General features: G+C 43.8%; 1 pseudogene; it reads left to right on the top strand.

Moving 5' to 3' along the window:
• The first annotated feature begins 602 nt into the window (after positions 1–602).
• Positions 603–6,437, top strand: LOC109475430 (annotated as a pseudogene).
• The last annotated feature ends 8,285 nt before the right edge of the window (positions 6,438–14,722 follow it).

Raw genomic sequence — 14,722 nt, 5'->3', positions numbered from 1 at the left:
GAGATTTTAGAAATCATTATAGATTTCAAGTCGTCCTCCAAAGTGAAGTTAGAAATCTACCGGTAAACTAAATGTATACAACTTGCTTGCTACAACTTGCAGTCGTTAGAAACTACTCGCGATCGTCTTACGAAAGGCATTTTTTAAATTCTAACCAAACCGTACATGATTGCATTGGATTAAGGTATCTCAACTTTAAAACTTTTTTTCAACTTTAGGAACCAAAATTACACTTGATCACCATGCAGCATGTAGAGAAAACAGTATGTAGAAAATGTCGCATAGTACGGCGTGACATACATGTACATGTACTTACTTGAGGCAATACTAGTATGTTACACAAGACTCTCTAAAAAGCCGGCTTTCTGAAGAGAAACTTCGGCTTTAATGATGTCTCGAATTAGATCATTCTGATCCCGTATGTGGTTTGTGAACGGTTCGCCGTGCCCGTACAACCGTCCCGGCTTTTAGCGGCCCGACAAGACGTTTATTCCAAACACCGGCAGGTGCAGGACGGGAACAACACGGCTTATGGCACGGGTAGTCAACTGTAGCTTTGTTTTAGTACATTTAGGGTTTTACCTACCATGTTTGTACACAAAATGGCACCCAAAACCAGTAATAGTAAGGAATAAATACAGCGGTAACCGCGTACAAAAATGGTTTCATTGAGTTTTCCGTGTGAGTATGTGTACGATCGTTTACCAAGATTTTCGGCCAGTACGTACTTCGGAGAGAATCGCTCCATTAACGTTAATTGAAATGATCATTACTTTCTGTATTTCGAATCAGAATATCATTTTCTAATGACCAATGATTGGAAAGCGAGGTTCCTAAACGTCATTACAACGATATACAGTACTCTGACTGGAAGCATGTACTACTACAGCCAGACAATGTGTATCAACAAGCAGGTAAACGTTACGTTGCATGGTTGTGACACTAACGGCCCGACCTTTACAACATGTCCTCCACACTTGTACCTTTGCCACCAGGCATGCACCCTAACTTTGACAATGGCAGCTCATTATAGAAATGAATTCCACAGGAAATTGGTAGACAACAATGGCGTCATTCATATCATGAAATTTCTTGTCAACGGTTCCGTACGATATACACATTTAGAAAAGAAAGTCCGTCGATTTGAGCTGACGTTATCATTGCTAGTTTCATAGAAAATAGATACGTTTTTGTCGTGAGTATCATTCGACTGGTGACGCTACCATAGCCCTGCGGAGCCCGTCCGTGTTGGTCTGTTGTCCGGGGAAACCCTACCCCAGACCGGCACTTTTCCAAGATGCGATGAAAGACCGAAAACGGGTGTCAGTGTACCCGGCATGGACTTTGTGAAAACCTATCCGGGCGGCGGCGGGAGAGGGGGTGATACGGGTGATACCTGGGCGGCTGTCTCCCGCGGGTAGCCGGCAGGGAGAGGGGGTGATACGGGTGATACCTGGGCGGCTGTCTCCCGCGGGTAGCCGGCAGAGAGAAAGGAGCGGAATCTCATAAGGCCCTCTTTCCAAACTAATTGACCAAAATTGGATTTATGTAACTCTTCAAACGACAACAAAACACACAAAATGTTTTTAAAAAAATCGTTCTTTGTCCATGAAATATATTGAGTGATCTGTCGAATATTTGGTCGCTCAGCGATCACAGTCTCTAGAGGTAAGTTGCCCGGGTGTGAGTGATGTCCCGTGTAGATGTCCCGTGTAGATATTTGATGATAATTGCTGTGCATTTTAACGTGATGACAGATACCGGGGGCTAAGTACAGACACGTGGCACGTATCTGCTGTCATATCCGTAAAAGAAAATTAGGAAAAAACACGTCTAAACCTCCACACTAATACAACAGGTGCCGACTTGGCCGCAATGGCGAGGCCAATGTCATAGTAACGACAAGAACAACATGAATATTTTCCCTGGAAGACTAAAACTCCGGAAGAAAACCGTTCAGACAAAACTCTTCATCTTGGGGCACGAGGATGTACATTGTGTAACATGCCAGCAGTGACTCATTAATATATTGTGCTAGCTAGATGAGCCTAGCACGCGTTTAATCTAGATAACGTACTGATACAATACTAACATCGTGGTAAGCTATGAAATATTACGGTACATACCACAGGTGTTTAAGCCGATGTCAGATATTTACAAGAAATAGTTACATAATATACAGAAATGAGGCACATACACACAAAATAATATTGACAAAATCTACAGACCGATATGACATGAAAAAACTAACATGCATTTGGGTAGAGTGTTTTCCTGTTCATGTGAAAGAAGTAAAGGTTTTGTTATCCGAGAAAGGATGAATTAAAGATGAACTGTAACGGCTCCTAAACAGGTGACTGCCATCATAGTGTCATAAACTTGCCCAGGTATGGCATGTTAATGACATTACAGGCACAGACACACGGCTTGTATACTATGTAGGGGACAATGAAGCTCATCAATTATCCCATACCTTGTACATTTTCTCTGGATAGAAATATACAACTTGCTTTATGGCCCTTGATACACCTCAACGCCACGAGTGTTTCATGAATATTTAACGACATTAAATATTCTAAAAAGCTTCTTCTACAGCTTCTCGCGTTTTCCCTTGATTAAAAAGTACGCTCATTGTGCACCTGATCTGATATAATTAATTGTCGTGTCATAAAGTTTTTTTTCGACACGATCAAAACTCCGTCGCTGTTGAAGATATCATAAATCATCTGACATGGGTTAATCAATTTCGACTGGATAAACACCTTTGATATTTACGAAAATATCATGTATGGACATACCGTGTAATATCCGTACTTAGTGGCAAGGAGGTGGATCGTGTGTCCTCGGGGCACGGTCACATATGTCGTACGATCGTCGCACGATCGCAAATTGTGGGTTTGGGATAGTCATACTTCCAAACTTTAGCTGCCTTGTTACGGAAAAGACTGTCTAGGATCCTTGTCAGCGTTTGCATTGGTTCTGTTACAGCCTGCTTAAAATGTTGCATCATCAATAACTGTATTTATCTTCATCTTGTTTTAAAAATATAATTGTGAAAGTGTAATTACCGTGACATGTCACAAACATATTGATAAATGCAATGATGTCAATACGCAAAAAAATGTGCTTCCCCAATCTAAAGTGGAAACAGCAACATACTAAACATAGTAAATGCATTCCCATGGAAGGTCTGTACGGTTCAGGTTTATAGAAGCATCTGTTTAACGATACAAAAGTACAACATTATGTCTTTTAATACAGTCCAAACGGGACAGCAGTCCTGATAACTTTGCCGACATTGATTTTTCAAAATGCAAGGTCGGCTAGCGCCAGCGCAGACGATTTTTGAAAACTAGGAGACAACCTCGCCAAAACCTCCCAACCACAGACGACCTGACCTGATCCAAGCATGTTTTAGACAAGAACGATGTCACTAGATTCTGAACATCGTGCCCCAGATCCGCTGTTTAAATACTGCCGTATATCCAGGTTAGTGCTGGTCATCAGAATTTTGGTTCGACAGTACAGGACTCATTTCCGGACGCCATGTCTTCCTGTTAAACACCACAAATACTCCCACTGCACACACCTGACACACTACCTCAGTTGTACAGTCCTTACTGAGGCCGGTCTGATGCAGCACAAGATTTCACGGCGTACATCGCACTAAATTTTCTAAGAACAGCATCATACAGCATCAATGTTGTGTCAAGAGCGACGATGGCAATGGCAGTGTCCTAAAAACCGACACAGGGTGGTCTAATAAGGTCAATATCTCTTTCTACATCGTTTAAGGCTTAAGTTGCTTGCATATGACACCACTCTCTTATTGTACAACCCGAACGTTTTCCATATATATTTCTCGACATATATCCAAAACAGAAGCTACATCATACCAAAAACTACATTTGCTGACGACCACACGTGCTTGAATATTCAAGGCGGGGAAAGGGTCTTATATTGTTCTCAGTGATAATTCTGACCACACCAATGAGGAACCTTCAGCAATCTTCCTTTGTAAACCAAGGTTGCTGACCCCTGACCAAATTAATATAGCGTTGTGGATGTTTATGACGCAGCAATAGTAGTTAATGCTTCCTGTGTGGAGTGTTTGTTCGGTCCAGGCCAGTGTTTGCCCAGGAGAAGCGAACGCAGTTAATGTCGAATGTTAAACCCTGAAAATTGCCGCCCATAAACGCTGCTACACTTTTCGCGCCATAAACCCGCGGTGATACGGACCCAACTCGGCCAGATTTCCCTTCTCCGTCCTGACGTGGTTTACTCTCGTATCGGCAGGAAAATTTGCCGAAACTTTGTCGCGAGCGAGTCGATGGGAAATGTTGAAATTATTTACCAACTTCGTTCCTCTTATCAGATAACTTGCTTACAATAAATAAGAACTCTCGAGCGGGAGGATCAACAGGTAAACCCTAGCAGCCTCGTTATCCGCCGTGCCCATAACAACCCACAGTAAATACTGCCGTTCTGACGGGGTATTTTGACGTTTACCGTGCAATTTACAGGACCCACCGGGACATGCCATTTCGCCACGTCCATAAATCCTTTCAGCCCAGTTGTATTTACCGACTGGTCGGTGATCAAATATTGTAAACGATCCCTCGGCGCGGTTTCATCTGTGTACCGTCCAGAGGGTCCGAACACTGCCGGTTAACTCAAACGCTGTTTCCAAGAATTTCCCGAACCAAATATCGTTATAAAGTTTCCTGGTTAGATTTAAACATCTGGAATTTTATTTATCCGCCGGTCCACAGTGGAATCCGTAACCGGATTTTTCACATACTTCGTCATTTCGACAACATATTCCAACATTCGCCGCTTTTTTTTTAAATTCAAGGAACTTTTGATCAAATTCTAGCAAATTTGAGTCTCATTCAATCTAGGTCAGTATGGCCAAGTAAGCAATCGAAATTGGATTTGTGTGACCCTTGACGGTTACTTGCTGGAATATGGCGCGCGACGCAAAAGCATGACGTAAAAGGCAAAAAACACGTAAAACGTGGAAAAATATCCTTCTTTGTCTAGGAAATTCGTTGAGCGATCTGACAGATATCTGGTCGCTCGGCGGTCGCAGACTCTAGTGGTGAAGGCGGTGTAAGACCGCGCAATCCGCGTTTTGAGTTGTCAGCTGTGACTAGAACAACGTATCCCGGCACGGAGGCACGGCGTGGCGACAACACGCACCACGGGTCCCTCACCAGCTTGTTCCTGTCTGTCAATCTCAGCAGAAATGGACAGAGAAAGAATTTCCAGGCATTAAAAGCATGGAAAATCTGCACCGACCCAAGATATCAACGACGGCTGGCGTATGAATTGAAATTGTTGAAATGTTTGAAGAGACGCAGGAAAAAATACGTACGATTTTGGATTAACCGTGGCCACACATACATTGTACAGTCACCTGTAGCACAGTGATATTTACCAAAAAATTAAGCGCAAGCAAGAAAGATGACACATTATGAAAGATGAATAGAAGAAGCGCGTGAATTTGCCTTGCCACTGCTTCAAAAGATGAAGAAACTCAACAAAATCAGCCCGATGCATATTTTAGAATGTAATACTGAACTTGTACTTTCAATTAGCTTTCATCGGGCATATATATGTACCATCCTGTAGAATACCTCAGTTTCCCACTCCCCCCCGTCTTGAACTATCAGTGCCATCAGGAAAGTTGTATTATAGCAGGGTGAATACCAGACCCGACCTCTGTCATCAACTACCTCTCCACCTCACCCCTCGTCAGGCCAAACCGGAAGCAGACGCGCAAAATACAGGTCTCAACGGGGCAACGTCCAGGTCCGGTCCGCTTCGTAACGAAAAACTCTACTCCAAGTATCATGCACGGAAATAAGAGAGAACTGTGTCTTTCTTGGTAACATCTCATGAAATTGTTCAAGAAAAAAATCCAGTGGCCCTGTACATATTAGTTTTCTTACCAAATCATCTTCATTAGTACTTTTTCTCTATCTTAAAATATAACTTCTTCACAAGTGCGCATATCATATTAATGCCCGAGTCTTGTGTTGAACGGGAAACAAAAAAAAACAATTGTTTAAAAAAATATTTTGCAGCTATACTTCTATGTACAGTTTGGGTGGGGTTGAAACTCCGTGACTAAATGGAGATAGAGTAACTGGAACCACCGGGCGAATTCCAGAGAGTCGTCGACTCTGTCGTCGCGCCCTGCCCGTTTCAGACAGGCGCCGTACCTGAGGCGTGACTCGGCCGGGGACATGACGCGCACGGCCCGCCCGCGGACAGGCGGAACTCCGGGGGAAAACCTCACCGGGAATCGACATTCCGAACTCTGAACTTTTGCTCTGAACATCAAACATCTACAGCGAAAGATTCCGTCTAAAATTACCAGAGTAGACACCGGGAGACTTCAGGCCAATACAACACACCTCAAAAAATCTTGACATTGGTACGACTTCAAAACAGCTTTAAAGTCTAGGAGGCGTCATTTTTCAGCAACAAAAGATCTAAGCTCTGAAAGAAAGTACAATCGAATGAAAATTAGTTGATTTATGCTGCCATTTGGTGATTCAAACATATAAGTTCTTTTTGCGCTAACCAATAACCACCGAACGGTTCCCTGTTTTAACTTTGCATGAACTGATTGAACTGCATGCTTGAAAAACGCCGGTGCATTCGAACCCGGTAACTTGGTTCTTAAAACACGTAGCTGAGATAACTATCTAAACCACATTGTTCCTTAGGAAGTCTAAGTATTTCTACCATAATTTCGACAACGCTTTAGTCCACCACGACCGCATGCACTGTGCGTGTATGGTGCCGGGTATGGTGGAAAGTTAGAAACTACCTGTCGTCAGCAAGTATCCATGTACAGGTAGGTGAGTGTGCGTACACCTGTCAAGGTAAGCATGCACAACTGCTTCCTTATTCCTATTTTTCTGATGACAGTCTAGAGATTTATTACTTTATGTTGTTACTGACACAATGTCAGATTCAATGATGTTGCAGATTCAATTACATAATTTTTGCTTACGCTTAACCGGCAGCCGGAATCAGACGACGCACGGACGCTACGCCTGGACCAGGATGTTCTTCGTTGCGTATGTATATGTGCGACTTAATGTTAGATTGATTGTTCTGATTCGTTTGTTTGTTTGTATGTATGTATATTTGTTTGTTTGTTTGTTTCTTTCTTTCTTTGTTAAGTTTGTTTGTCTGTCGGTTGGTGTATATATTTACTCACATATAATGCCTTTCCACCAGAGGCTGCGACCGCTAGCTGAGCGCGACCAAACATTTGTCAAATCATATATCGCTCAACGAGTTTCCTCGATAAAGAGCTTGTTTACGTTTCGTGTGTTCTTTTGTCTTTAGAATTATAATTTTTTGCATCATGAATCATGTTCTTCTTTAAAATCAAGGGACACACAAATCCAATTTCAAAGTGGGTTTCAATCAAGAAAAGTATGATACAGCAAAGTATACATGTATAGCGCTTTGGGGACGAAATGAGCAGATCCTGACTGCCCGTTACAATTATCAGTTCAACCAATGAAAGCATGGCAATTAACGGTTCGACCAATGAGAGAGTGGCTACATATCCGTTAACTTTTTGCACTTTTTAAATGTTTTTTCTTTTTGTTTCTATGTTTTGGTGGAGGTGGGCGGGGCTGTAGGGTCAGTCTACCATTCGGGAAGAAGAACAAGTAGCGGGGGGGGGGGTCCCTCTCTCCGGCCTGCCCTGCATCCCGTCCGTCCCTCCCCGGCCCTATCGGGAGAGAGTCTCCGTCATCAGCGGCTTACCACATCACTGTGCCCGGGCGGAAGTACGGAGCCGTCTGCTGTAAAATTAAGCCCCGTGGAGCGGGCAACCTGTGCGAACGACACTCCCCACCTGCCGGACCAGGGACCGACCGTTTGTACCTGGGGTGTGTGTAACATGTACAGCATGCAGTACTTTTGAAAGAGATATATTAAAAAGGAAAAAAAATGCATTTACTATCTACCTCCCATCTAAGTGCATTACGAAGGTAAAAATAATAAAAGTTTGAATAGAGCCGCTTTTGGGACGAATAAATAAAATATATCCAGGGAGGATTCATTTATGAATGTGTAGGGTGGCCCATCCCTGACTGTGACGTAGGACAAGACTTGGAGACAAAATCTCAATTTTGACTCTCCTTTTTAAAAGCAGTACCAAGTGATACAGTACAACAAACAAAAGGGAAACGAAAAGAAGATTCCAAGCATCAATCTGTAGCCCCAACAAACTGTTTGTCACCTCACCAAACAGCTAGTTGGGAAGTGATCTCCAGAGAAAGTTGTTTGGTATGGCAACAGGTGCCATCGGCAGCGAAACCGTGCCATCTGGGACACTTCCCTACTGTGGAAGGAAACGTGAAGGCATATACCGACCAGGTCGTATGATCGCCGTACGATCGCAAACTGGGGGCATTTTTGGGATAGTCGTGCATGGATCCTGTAAAAGTCTTCTCGATGAAAAAGCAATCTTAGTCCCCTGCTTCGGTCTCAGCCTGCTTGAAAATCGGACGGCTTCAAAATCGTAGGACGACCTACGACCCCTGTGCCTGCGTCGTAAGAAGACCAACGTCAGGTCCCCAACGATGTCCCACTGTGCGTCACAGTGTCGCAAGTCTCTGAAATAATTTGAGTGACTCAGGAGGATGCATTAAACCTTTGCAGTGATGCTGGAATGTTTTGTGTATGTATGTGATCTTGCTGACGTCATTATGAAACAGGTGGTGAAGAGATAGATATATACTGTTCCAATGTCTGGCCTAAGTATTTCTTATCGTTACTCGGTCAATCTTATAATACGACGTGTATGAACTTTATATCAAGGTATATAATGTGTAGGACAAGTTTGTGTGTATACCGAGAAATGAATTAAGAAAAAACTTCCTAGGTGGCCGCATAACGAGCTATTCAATGAGAGCAGCACGTGAGGTCCCTCTGTCGCCACCGTGACCCCTCAGCACAGCTCCCGGCGAGGATGCGGGGCTCGCCGCACTTGATGTTGAGGCGCCGGCCCGACCCCGGGCGCCCTTCTCGTCGGTGCGTGATTGTTACACAGTACGGGTTAAAGAGGGTTAAAACTGTTCTGTGAAGTGGGCTATTGCTGATAACAGAGATGAGGGGCTTGTAGGGGAGGCTGGTAGCCTGGAAAACAGCCCTTAACAAGAGGACGGTAATAGCCTCAAACAGGCTCCAGGCGGTACAATATAATAACGGTCGAAATCGTAAACATTGAAAGGGTTAAAATTTGCCTAACCAGCCCTTATGTCTGCTGGAAGCGTATGCAAATATGATGGACAAAATTTGGCCGGTTGAGCTGGCTGACAAAAGAAGTTGCGTTAATGATGTACGTCACAATGTTCGACTTTAGTTTGCTATGAAGAGGCGTTTTATAAAAGAAAATTTCGTGTTGGAACATCTTGATCCTCAGAGGATAACATAAAGTTGTTGACATTGGTTAATATCAAAATGTTATTCCAGTTTATCTTCAATACGCACACAGGAGCCTGACAAATTGAACGAAACTGTCATGGAAACGCCACAGTGCGGTGATTCAGGCCCCGGTTACACACGTTTTGCGATCGTCGTACTGAGGCCATTCTTGTGATAGTCGTGTATACGTCCTGCTCAATTCAAATTTCTTATAACGAAAAATATTGTCTTAGATCCTTGTCGGAAGTTGGTTCTGTCACAGTCTGCTTGAAACTTCTACGGGATCACAATCGTACGACGATCTACGACGACTGTGCCCGCGCCGTGACGGGTTGTGTTTTGTCGCGGTCCCCTCCAGACGCGAGGTTTACTCAGACACGGCGTTTTTAGTCTGAAGTCGGCGTGTGTGTCGTCAGGTGTTATCTGGTGTCGTTTCAAGGACTTCCTGTCCGGCTACCGCGCAAACACCTCCAGATAAACCTGCGGCCGCTGCGCGATAAACTTATCGGCCTGTCTGTCTGAGAAACCGGGTCCGCTCGGGGACAGGCGCGGCGAGCAGGACTGGGGACGTACCCGGCAAGAAAGTCGAGAAAGATTCTTGGAGAGGGACGGGTCCTGGGGACAGCCCTGGCCCTGATGCATTTCAGTTTTTCAGTCTTAAACTGCATCGGCAAGATCACTTTACAACCAAAATCTTACAACCAATCTTTAAAAAAAGGAAACGAGAATCATACCCACCAAACCTGTTTTTTTCAGGACTGAAACACAATATTTTTAAAAATCTTTATATGTATAACGTAAGATAAAACGAAGATATATTCGGGTAAATTATCAAAGTATTCAACAAGCAAGAGCCTGGTTAAATCACCACATCATGAGGATTACATAATTAAATGCAGCAAACAGAAAATCCCCACAGGACTATTAGTAACCCTGAGATTTGATTGAGTAATCAGGAATTAATTGCTGTAAACCGCAGACATCAGCCTAACCGCCGCCACTGCTAATTGTTAGGTATTTTCCAAAAGCAGGATTTTGTGTCAAAGGATAGACAAGACCTGTCTAGTACTACCAGATTTCTAACAGTGTAGCAGTCTTCTTCAGTGGAGTTTTAACAGTCTTCAGTAGTCAGGTTGTCCGTTTTTTTTTTCAATTGAATGCCGTAAAGTATCTTCCACCAGGCCTAAGGGGTTATGGATGTGCGGTGGGGCTACTCTCCAAGCAGAGGTTGGAGGGGGTAGCGACAGAAAAAAACCCAGGGCATATTAGAAAGGTCACAAATCTTCCCCACAAACCTTTGCATGGAGAGTAGACAATTGTAAATTCTCCTGGCAAATTGTTCTCCGTGTATCCAGCGTAGTCTAAACTAACGGCCGGAGCCGCACCTACAGGTGGGTGTAACCAGGGTCCGGTAGGATCGGCGGGATCGCACGGCACTTTTGGACGTTTCCTCTCTTTGCACAACTTGTTAGGGTCGGCGTACAGCGTGGAGCGCGCAGATACAATCAACGAAATTTGGCCACTATTGTCCAAGAACTGTCAGGGGAGTCGGAATGAGTGAACGTCTCTTCTCTCTTTAATTAAACCCGACAACCGTGGACTGAGAAATGACCCGGTGGATGGATGGGCTGACATCTTAAAGTCTGGATCTTTTGGCCTTTTTTTTATCTCTACAATATCATTAGGGGAAAAGCCGGCCGCCTTTATGTCGCTGAGCACGTTCACACTAGAGTAAATGTCTTTTTTGCGATACAATGTGACAACAGGTTGCCCTCTGGATATATCAATCAACCTAACTGTGGAATGCTGTGTGTCGTTTTCTTCCTGACGCGTTATTCGATAAGTTCACAAACCCCACGGAAAAAAGGAAAGAAAAGCAAAGTAGCAAGAAGAAAGACACGTGACGATCTCTATCTAAATATCAATGTTTACTTGGTGAGTATTCCATCCACGTGACAATAATGATGGTTGAGTGATGACTACCGACTCGTCGGAATAACCAATTTTGCCAGTGTACAACAGAAGCGACATTTTGGCCACGGCAAACCACGCTAAAGAACATGCTGAAGTACGGGTCATGTAACATTTGTAATCTAGGTACAGTTACAGTGATGTAAGAGTGTGACATCTTACTACATGTACCATGGCCAATATATGTGGCTGGCTACCCTTCTTCTCTCCAAGTGTAAGAACAGACGGAGGTTATAAAGTTGCATGAGGAACACGCCTTTTTTTGGGCTATTTTAATAAGTATCGAAAACCAGGGACCTTTTTCGTATATAAATGTACGTGGACAGAACATTCAGGTGTAAATGTATGTGTGGGGGTGGAGGACAGTAGGCCCGCCGGCAGCCACCTCAACCATTCAATAATGATTGATAGCTGTCATTAAGATAGACATCTGGGGATGACTAAGGATCGGTAACACCACATTAATGCGTCTGAATGGAGGCCGATGATGAGTGAGGCGAGTCGGTGACGGAGGTAACAGACAGGAGACAAAAGGGATAATAAACGGTTTATGGACGGGCTGATGATGAGGGGACGGATGGGGCGGTGCCGCCGGGCCGGAAACAGCCCACCTGAGTGGCGCCTGGCCCGGGGTGAGCAACAGACCTGACAACGAGGAAAAATCTCCCGCCTCGTGCACGAAACTAGCCTGGATGTCAGACTGTTTCCAGGGCCTACACAGCCCAGCTCCTCGGCTCTAGAGCCAACATGTCCCCAGGGAAACTATACCCCAGTCCCCTGAGTTAAACCCTGACATAAGGGCTACTAGTATCATAAACTCACCTGTATCAGCAAGAAGGGCGAATGCTTTGTAGTGTAAAAACGTGGATTTGTTAGTAGCGGCACAGTGAGAAAGTGACTATCTCCAGCATAGTAATGATAGCTTTATGTTCAATTGTTTACCTTTTCATATTGCGTGGGGGCTTCCTAAAATGCGAACGTAAGGTACTACAGCATCCTTTACATCACCTATTTTCTATCTTGTCTTATCAGCGCGCATGCAGTTACAGTTTACGCCTACTTGTGAGAACACGTAAGCAAAACTCTACTACTGTAAAATTATTGCTGCCCTAGTTTGCGAAACGTCGTGTAGATATACAAAGGAAACATTAACCGTTATTCAACATCCGCGTTTGTAAGGTCGTTAAAATGAGAACTTGGGGCGTTGAGAAAATGAGAACAGCAAAATAGCAAAAGGAATATTGAATAAAATTTTGTTTTTAATTGTTTATTTCTCGTGAAAAGGCCGGGGGTTAACCGGTAAAAAGACCGGCGGCCAGCATGGTTAGATACAGCGTTTCAAAACGACGGTTTGGATCGCATTTCTGATCCCATCAACCGCAAGTTGGAGTAGATTTTTCTGCTAATTTTTCTGCTGAACATTGTCTTTTCTCACAGGTTGCTATGTCATTGTTATTCTTTGCTCCGAGTTTTTTTTCTCGGCGGAGTTTGCAGTCAGCTCCCTTAATATGAGACTGCCGCAGACAACGTAAATTCATATACATATATTCCAACGGAAGAAATCGAGCTGTCATAGGAAAGTGACAAAAACAACCGAGTTAAAACTATCAATGAAGATGATTCTATACTTCATAACCCCACGTCCCACCGTGCACGTCCATGTGACATGTATGCGGCTTTATTTCTGGAACCGTGTTCAGCGACACTATCTCCACTGTTCCCAAAAGGGGCGGTGTGTGCCCCGTGTGCGCACACAACTTCAGAACTAGAAGGGCACTGCGCCCAACAAACACACATGTTTACACTACAGCAGGAAACCTCGAGCAGGAAACAGCCACGTGTAAAACCCAGAATCATTGTACTTTTGTTTAAGCGATGGGTACTTAATAGCACCATGCACTGCCATCTCATACCGTTACCCATACGTATACACAGTGCACATTATGGCGTGGTCACAATTGTGGTAGGATGCCGTACGATTTTGATGTCGTTAAATTTTCAAGTAGGCCGTGATAGAACCAACCGCTGCCGACAAGAATCTTAGCCAACCTTTTTCCGTAACAAGACGACGTGATTTTGTACGACATACGCACGGCTTTTCCAATTATACCCTTTCTTTGCGATCGTATGAGATTGTGCAGCAATTATGCCCCCGGGCCTTAAGTTGTTCTCACAACTTTACTTTTCCAGCTTTGTATTGAAATATCTCCGGAGCAACGAACTGTCCTGAAATAGAGACGGAAACTGAAACCCTAGAGGAGCCCTCTGATTCAGCGGTTGACAGAGACAAACGACATATAGAAATTTTCTACTTGTTAGGATGAAAGGAAAACTTGTTTTGGATATATCGATAGGCAACCGTCACAAGATATCGCTATCAACAGAGAACAATCATCTTCAAATTATGAACGACAAAAGGGAGATATGGTAGACACGAGGTTTAATTACGCAAGATGTGGGTATATATGAACGTTCTTAACAGTCATTTTATGCCACACAGAAGTGCAAGGGTCACTTACGGTAGCCGGTGTAGATCGTTTGTTTGTAGTCGAGTTTCGAGCGCCTAAAGCCGTTTTCACAAATATTGGGCGCGATCCAGAAACCGCCTGTTTACCAGTAAACCGTGTTTTGTTGCTTCAAACTTTCACTGCGTAATAACTGACAACAGGTGTCAAATTCACACGGGTTACCTGGCTGCCGACAAATGACTGCGCTTCCAGAGATTTTTCCTACGCCCCTCTCCACAAAAAGTCGTCTGAAAAATCAGAGTTTGATCTACAGAGATGGACACGGTCGTGCGGGGTTGTGCGAAACCTGGGAGGTTTTTAAGAACAGTGAAATACAACCTGTGAAGCACAATACGTGCAAAAATACATGGGACAGCTTTGCCTCTACAGTAGCTAGTTTAAATCGAGTTTTCATTTAGTCGTCTTTTTTCTCAATCATTCCGTACGTAGTTTGTTGCCCTTCGAATGGTTCTCGCAAAACCACATTCTACACACTTAATTTTACGCCTCTGTAGATAGATTTTGAACAACCATTTGTTTTTAACGAACGAAACGATAGTTGTCTTTGTAAGAAAATGTACCCAACGGAAACGGGGGGTTAATTGGCACAGTACAGAGACAATGAGTATTCTACAACTGTTGTGGTGCAATAAACGTAACAATGACATCGTGCCAATAGCATGATATACTGTCCACACGGCAATTGAGTCCTAAATGTCAAGAGGCTTGAAAATGGAAAAATAAACTCTACACCAGGAGAGTCAAGTCGAAAAAATTAATTG

Source organism: Branchiostoma belcheri, unplaced genomic scaffold (genome assembly GCF_001625305.1).
Source record: "Branchiostoma belcheri isolate BF01 breed outbred unplaced genomic scaffold, Haploidv18h27 scaffold34, whole genome shotgun sequence".
Classification (NCBI taxonomy): domain Eukaryota; kingdom Metazoa; phylum Chordata; class Leptocardii; order Amphioxiformes; family Branchiostomatidae; genus Branchiostoma; species Branchiostoma belcheri.
This window is presented reverse-complemented; position numbering and strand designations above follow the sequence as displayed.